The following is an 8,441-nucleotide window of genomic DNA, read 5'->3' on the forward strand; positions in this document are numbered from 1 at the left end:
TCAAACATTTTGTATGCGGCTTTTATCACTTAGGCTCGACATCGGGGTGCCACTTTAGTTCGGCCTAACTCCGGAGATAATGTGCTCACCACGGTGTCTTGGTGGCTAAGGCATTCGGCTGCTGACATTCAGGTCGCGAGATGGAATCCCGGCCATGGAGGCCCGATTTTCGATGGAGGCGAAAATTCTTGAGGCGCGTGTTATTAAATCGGGATACACGTTAAAGAACCCACGGCGGTCGAAATTTAACGATGACTTCGCTACGGTGGTTCTGATTACATTATGGAGATTTTAGGACGTTAAACTCCAACAATTCTTATCATCCGTAAATAACACAGACCAAGATACCTAATGCCACTCGGGGCCAGCATGGCTAACTGCGAGAGAAACCAGAACGCAGAAACTGAATTTCAACTTCGAATCGTCTTAGGCAAAGGCATAAACGACTATTCACTTTTTTAACACCCTGTGCTCACTCATCGCATCGTACCGCTGGATCTGATTGCCCGAGGACTTCAACACTATCGATGATGATGATATGTGGGGTTTGACTCACCAAAACCCCCATATGATTATGAGAGACACCGTAGTGGACGGCTCCGGAAATTTCGACCTCCAGGGGTTTTTTAACGTGCAGCCAAATCTGAGAACATGAGCTTTAAGGCTATCGTCATAGTGCAAGCGAGTAGTTATTTCGAGAACCACAATAGGCTACTGTGAAGACAATTTAAACCATTTATAGAGAGTCTGGGAAATCTATGTGTGTGCAGCGAGGCTAGCAGAAGCAATCTGCACAGTCATCTTGATAATCATCATCATCATCATCATCCGCCTGACTACGTTCACTGCAAGGCAAAGGCCTCTCCCATGTTCCGCCAGTTAACCCGGTCCTGTGCTTGCTGCTGTCAATTTATATCCGCAAACTTCTTAATCTCATCTGCCCACCTAAAATTCTGTCTCCCCCTAACCCGCTTCCCTTCTCTGGGAATCTAGTATGTTACCCTTCATGACCAGCGGTTATCCTGCCTACATGCTACATGCCCGACCCTTGTTCATTTCTTCTTGTTTATTTCAAGTATAATATCCTTAATTCCCGTTTGTCTCCTAATCCACTCGGCCCTCTTCTTGTCTTTTAAGGATACACCTACCATTTTTGTTTCTATTGATCGCTGCGTCGTCCTTAATTTAAGCTGAACCCTCTTTGTAAGTTTCCAGGTTCCTGCTCCGCAGCTAAGTACCGGCAACATACCGCCGTTATATACCTTCCTCTTGTGGGACAGTGGCAATCTACCTGTCATAATTTAAGAGTGCTTGCCGGATGTGCTCCACCCCATTCTTATTCTTCTAGTTACTTCAATGTTGTGGTTCGGCGCTGCGGTTATAACTGGCCTAAGTAGATATAGTCTTTTACAACCTGAAGTGCACTATTACTTATCTTGAAGCGCAGCTCTTTTCCGAGGTTGTTGTACACTACTTTCGTTTTCTGCAGATTAATTTTAAGACTCACCTTTCTGTTCTCCCTGTCTAACTCCGTAATCATGAGTTGCATGTCATCCCCTGAGTTACTCAGCAATTCAATGTCATCGGCGAAGCGCAGGTTACTAAGGTACTCTCCATTAACTCTTACCCCTAACTGTTCCCATCCGCACAGTGCTGCCTTTATATGTGAAGCATTTCTTAGCGAGCTTCGGTGACTTGGCCCCACATCCATCCATCCATGCATCCCATCCCATCCCATGCCATTTTATCCCGTCCGCTCATCCATCCATCCATCCATCCATCCATCCATCCATCCATCCATCCATCCATCCATCCATCCATCCATCCATCCATCCATCCATCCATCCATCCATTCATCCGTCCATCCATCAATCCATGCGTCCATCCATACGTCCATCTATACGTCCGTGCGTCCATCTCTTCATCCGTTCGTCCGTCCATTCATTCATCCATCCATCCATCTATCCATCCATTCAGTCAGTCAGTCATCTATCCATCCATCCATCCATCCATCCATCCATCCATCCATCCATCCATCCATTCATCCATCCATCCATCCATCCATCCATCCATCCATCCATCCATCCATCCATCCATCCATCCATTCATCCATCCATCTATCCATTCTTCCAACCATCCATCCATCCATTCATTCGTCCACCATCCCATGCCATCCATCCATCCAACCACCCGTCCACCCACCCATCCATCCATCCATCCATCCATCCATTCATCCATCCATCCATCCATCAATTCATCCGTCCACCTAACCACCTGTCAACCCGTCTGACCGTCCGTCCATCCATCTACCAATCTAGCCACCTAGGAACCTACGACATTTAGCTTTCCTATTTTTTCGCTAATGTTATCTATACCAAAATTGGTATGGCATAACATCACTGTGTTACAAGCATAAGTGATCAGTAATAACCTGATAATCATGACATATTCATCATGGTCATGAATCTCATAATGTATAAGTTATGGTCTAGCTGCTGTTGCGGTGGTTTTGTTGACATGACATATTGCAATGCAAAACTGGTATGGTATGACTACATGGCTAACATACGTGACAGACCCTGACGTTTAAACCATGACATGCATGTCATGTAAGTCCGGACAACGCTTCACATATACCAAATCTTGTATTAAGGAACGTGTATGAATGATGAAGGTATATGACTGGTGCAAACATGATAAGCCTGACATGCGCGTCATGTAAAAACTTGACAATGTAACACGCTCAATTCATGCTCGCGGCCGTTTGGCTTGCTTGAAATATGCCTATTTTGGTATTACAGAGAGAGAGGGAATAAAATGAGAGAAAGGCAGGGAGGTTAACCAGAAAATGGAGCATTCGGTTTGCTACCCTGCACTAGGGGAAGGGGAATGGGGAAGAAAGATTGGAAAGAAAGCGAAGAGGGAAATAGACGCGCGCGAAAAAAAAAGGGGGGGGGGAGCTGGGGTGCTACAGTCTATACAATAGGCCGCTGCCACGCAAAAAGTTCAGTAAGGCCTTCATTGATTTTCTGTGAGCACACAAATCATGTCGTCTTTCCAGCACTGATTGTTCAGACAAAGGTCGGTCGTGAAGGTCAGCTGATGCAGCAGCTAGTTGCCGTCTTTGCACGCTATAACGAGGGCAGTGACACAGAACGTGCTCTATAGTTTGATCGCTGCCGCAATGACCGCAAGCAGCACTGTCTTCCATGCCGATTCGGAAGGCGAAAGCTTTGCTGAAGGCGACACCAAGCCATAGTCGGCAAAGCACCGTTGTCTCGAGTCGAGAGAGTCCAGACGGAGGCCGGAGTCGACAAGACGTGTCCAGTCTACGCAGTCGCGTGTGCAGCGATTCTGCATTAGCGATTTTTCGGATGGTCATTGCAGCATCAGTCCTTGAAAATTGTATAGATTTTTCTTCACCATCTTCGTGTGCTGATCGGGCAGCTGCATCGGCATGTTAGTTGCCCAATATGCCACAGTGACTTGGAAACCACTGAAACGTGATTCTGTGTCCTTCGTCGAAGAGGTGGTGAAGCAGCTCTCTAATTTCCAGCACTAGTTGTTCATGAGCTCCCCAGCGTAAGGCGAATATCAAACACTGTAGTGCTGCCTTAGAGTCCGTGAACACGCTCCATTTCTTGGCTTCTTTGTGTTTAATGACTTGAATTGCGCTACGTAGAGCAGCAAGTTCCGCAGCTGTCGATGATGTCTTGTGGGATAAACGAAACTTCACCGTTGTCGCTGTTGCAGGAAAGATCACCGACCTTGCAGACCCATCCACTTTAGTTGAAGCGTCAGTATATAGATGAGTATGCTCACTGTATTTCTCATATAACAAGAGAAGAGAAAGCTGCTTTAGCGCTGGAGACGAGAGCCGGGATTTTGACCCTATGCCTGGAACCGTGAGTTCAACATGTGCATAGGTCATACTCCATGGGGGAGTTGAAATCCTCGATGGAGTCTTGTCATATCGCACACGCATCCCGTAGGAATGCGTGTGCGATATGACAAGACTGTCTGGCAAAATGAGGCACGAGGCCGGGCTTCTGGCAGTGAAGCTAGATGACGGGCAGGGGCACGAGTAAGATGCCTCACGTGTGCTCTGAGCACTTCCATCATGATATGCGTCTTTAGCGGGTAGTCATTAGCGATCTCGATTGTCTCAGCTGTGGATGAACATCGCGGTAGCCCCAGACAAGCTCGCAGAGCCTTAGCCTGGATGCTTTCGAGAGTCCGAATGTTGGTTCTACAGGTGTTGGTCAACACAGGCAAACTGTAGCGCAAATAGCCAAGAAAAAGCGTCTTGTACAATTGCATCATTGCATGTACTGAAGTCCCCCAGGTTTTTCCTCCGAGATACTTGAATAAGTTAGCAATTTCTGTCAGCCTCTTCTTCAAGTGGACCACATGTGGGCCCCAGCAGAGGTCTCTATCAATGAATACGCCTAGAAATCTGTTCGTCCTGAAGTATAGTCTGACTTGGCCATAGATTGATATAGCGTATGGTCTCATTGGCATTCGACTAAAAGCAATCAATGCGCATTTCGCTGGCGAGATTTTCAGACCCTGGTCCTTGAGGTACACTGATACCAACGTCACAGCTTTCTGAAATCTTGCGCGTACCTGAGGTCTTGTCACGCCAGATGTCCAGCCGCAGATGTCGTCAGCGTACATAGAAAACTTGACCAAACTTGGTAGTCGTTCAACAAGACCAATGAGAACGAGGTTGAAGAGGGTTGGACTCAAGACGCCACCTTGCGGGACTCAACGATGCGTTGGGTGTTGAGAGGTTGGACCATCTGCAGTGTTCACAAATAAGGTCCGCCCTTGTAAATAACTGCCTGTCCAACAATACAGTTGCCCGCCTAAGCCCACTGACTCAATGGCTTCGAGGATGGCGTCACGTAGAACGTTGTCGTATGCTCCTTTTACGTCAAGGAACATGGCTGCAGATAGTCGTTTGCCTGCCTTTTGTTGCTGTACATATGTGACGAGATCTATAACATTGTCGATCGAAGATCGGTGACGGCGAAAACCAGCCATGGCGTTCGGATATATATCATAGTATTCCAGGTACCATTCAAGCCTGGCCAAGATCATTCTCTCCATTACCTTTCCTACGCAACTTGAGAGTGCGATCGGTCGGTAAGAGGCAATGTCCAGGGGAGATTTGCCAGGCTTAGGAATCGGTACCAAGCGGCTAATCTTCCAATCTTGCGGAACGACGCCAGCTTGCCAGGAATCGTTGAAGATGTTAAGGAGTGCTTCTCGTGCCCGTTTACCAAGGTTGCACAGCATCCTGTATGAGATGTCATCCGGGCCAGTTGACGACGACTTATTACATAAGACGAGCGCCGCATCCAGCTCCTGTGATGTAAACTGTAGATCCATGTGTCGGTCCCGTGAGTGAGGGATATGATTCACTGTATGTAGGCTTGTGTACGCTGTCTGGCCCACGGTCATAGCGCAGAAATCTTCTGCTACCTCAATTTCATGCCGGCGATGAAAAAGTGCAAGGGCTTTGAAGGGAAAACGCTGCTCTGGAACAGAACGTAGGCCTCGCACAATTCTCCATATTTGAGACAGTGGTTTATGAGGATCTAGCGACGCACAAAATTTCCTCCATCGTTGGGTGTCTAATTTGTCAAGGCGCTGTTGTATCTTCTTTTGGATGCGTCGGGCTTTCCGTAGATCGTCTGTGGAATTGGTGCGTCGGTATCGTCTTTCAGCACGACGGCGGATCGCACGAAGTCACTCCAGCTCGAGGTCACATTCAGAGTACTTCGAAGAGCATATTATTGTGCGCATAGCCGCATGTGCAGTTTCCTTAATAGCTTGCTGAAGACCATTGGACAGGCCTTCTTCACAAGCATCCTCAAGTTGAGTTTTGAACACACTCCAATCTATTCTTTGTGTTGTGGTAGAGGAGTACGTGTTCGAAATACCTTCAATCTTCAGGTAAGTGGGGATGTGGTCGCTTCCGTGTGTTTCAATGTCCAAAAACCACTTTACCCGTGGCGCAAATCGGCGTGAAACAAAGGACAAATCAAGGCAGCTGCTATATGTAGTGCCTCGTAAAAACTTAGGACTGGCGTCATTCAGAAGGACGAGACCATGGCTGGAAACCAATGATGCTAGATGTCGTCCCACTGAATTAAGCCTTGAGCTTCCGCAGATGGGATGATGCGCATTGAAATTCCCGGTGATAACCCACAGACCCGGATGTGCCCTTAATATGCCGTCTAGTTTGTTGGCGTCGAAATGACTTGATGGGGATATATACACGCCTAGAAGTGCGAATGTCACCTTTCCTTTTTTAACAGACAAGCACACATACTGATTGCCGTCGTGAGGTTGCACTGGCTGGACGACGTAAGTAAGCTCCCAGCGAATAAATACAACAACCTTGCTACTTTCGATGTCACTTGAAGAGAAAAATGACTCGTAGCCAGATAATCTGATTGGCTGCGATAATTTTGGTTCACATATAATCATGATAGGAAATCGGTACAGATGAACAAACTGGCGAAAATCAGATATGCGAGATCTCAGACCTCTTGCCTTCCACAAAAAAATCGACGCTTCTCTGACCTCCTGACGGAACGACTTGTGATTGTCGGCCATGGCTTTACAGGAGGCTTGCAACGACCGGACTCAACGCGTCCAGCACCTGTAGGCCGCTCCTAGCAGTTGGCGTATCGATGCTTGTCAGAAGACTTCTGATGACACTCACAATGGATCGCAGCATAGGAATAATTTGACGATCTGCTGTTGGAGCCTCATCATCAGCAGCATTGGCTTTCACTGGGAGCAGAGAGCGGGAAGGCTGCTCGGAAGGCCGTGCGTTCGCAAGCACCGGCCAGTCTTCAGGGGAGAGAGGCTTCGCCGGTGGAGGTATTATTGTACTCTCTGGCTTTCTACGGGATGTTGATGGTGGTGTAGACCGAAGTATTACATGGTATGATTAGACGACAGAGGTAAATACCACGTGAAATCATGATAATCATGGTATAACTATCAATTAAAGCGCACGAAAAACAGACATGAAGAGAGGACAAGCGCTTGTCCTCTCTTCATGTCTGTTTTTCGTGCGCTTTAATTGATAATTATACCATGCATATCCAACTAGCCCAACTTTCGATTCTGATAATCATGGCGTGAATGTCATGTATGAAAATTGCTACATACGACACCCATGAAGCGCTCACGACCATTTCGCTAGCTTCACATTTGGTGTTATGTGACGTGAATAAAAAATGAAGACATGACTGGTGCAAACATGATAACTATGACATGCGTGTCATGTAAGAATATAAGAATATACCATGCTCATGATGCACTCGTGGCCATTTCGCAAGCTTCACATATACCAAATTTGGTATTGCGTGACATGTAGAGATGACAAAGGTAAATGACGGATCCAAACATGAATGTCATCCCGTGCGTGTGATGTAAAACATGACTACGTGCTACACTCATATTGCACTCACGGCCGTTTCGCTAGCTTCAGATATACCAAATTTGTGATTGCGTGACGTGAATAGACGACAAACACAAATGTCAAGAGAAAGCATGAAAATCATGACATGAAAGTCAAGTAAGTCATAATTCACGTTAACCTCATAATAATATGCTGACTTTAGAGTGACATATATCGATCTTTCTCATTCGCGCATCGCATATCATTCATTTCCACTGTACGTGGGATCTGCCAATCTTCTTTAATAAACATTTATAACAAAAAGCATTCAACAATAAATGCGACATCCTCTCAAAATGCATATTACATATTTTTTCCTTACTGTTGATGCTACAGTCAATTCTTTTCATGTTTACTATGTACTGGAGGTCTCAACTCACCTTCGGATTTTGGAAACTCCTTCTATATACTGACTTGCAACAACTTGAATTTGTGAAAATAATAAAAAAATTCAATTCCTCCAATATCTTGAATTTATGCGCAATCACAGCACTCAACTTGACACGCGAAAATGAGAGAGAATGAATCTGCTGGGGAGGAAAAAGGGGTGACAGTAAAGTGAGTTGTTCTCAACGAATCTGCAAAGTGCGAGATCGGATGTGCAGTCAAAGCGGAAATACGGGAGAGATATCGGCGTGCGCATGGCTCCTCATTCGGAGACTTTGCGCATTCGGATGGGACAGCTATGAGGCACCACCGAGGAGAAAGAACGAGGAGGGCTCTGTGCGAGGATAAAGTGCACGACGTGCCTCTCGTAAAACGATGCCGAGTACACTTGTGCGGACTAGGTGGGTTACCACAACCCCACCCCCTTTTTTTTTCTTTGTTGCCAGAAATTTCTCAAGTACGTCGTTTCTTCGCCCGGCAACTGGCCTGGTGGACCTTTTCGAGTCCGCATTTGTTCTTATTGGAATTCATTTCCTTTCGGGTTGTTGAAATGTCGCCTTACTTAAGACCG

The sequence above is a fragment of the Rhipicephalus microplus genome, unplaced genomic scaffold (genome assembly GCF_043290135.1).
Source record: "Rhipicephalus microplus isolate Deutch F79 unplaced genomic scaffold, USDA_Rmic scaffold_25, whole genome shotgun sequence".
In the NCBI taxonomy this organism is placed as follows: domain Eukaryota; kingdom Metazoa; phylum Arthropoda; class Arachnida; order Ixodida; family Ixodidae; genus Rhipicephalus; species Rhipicephalus microplus.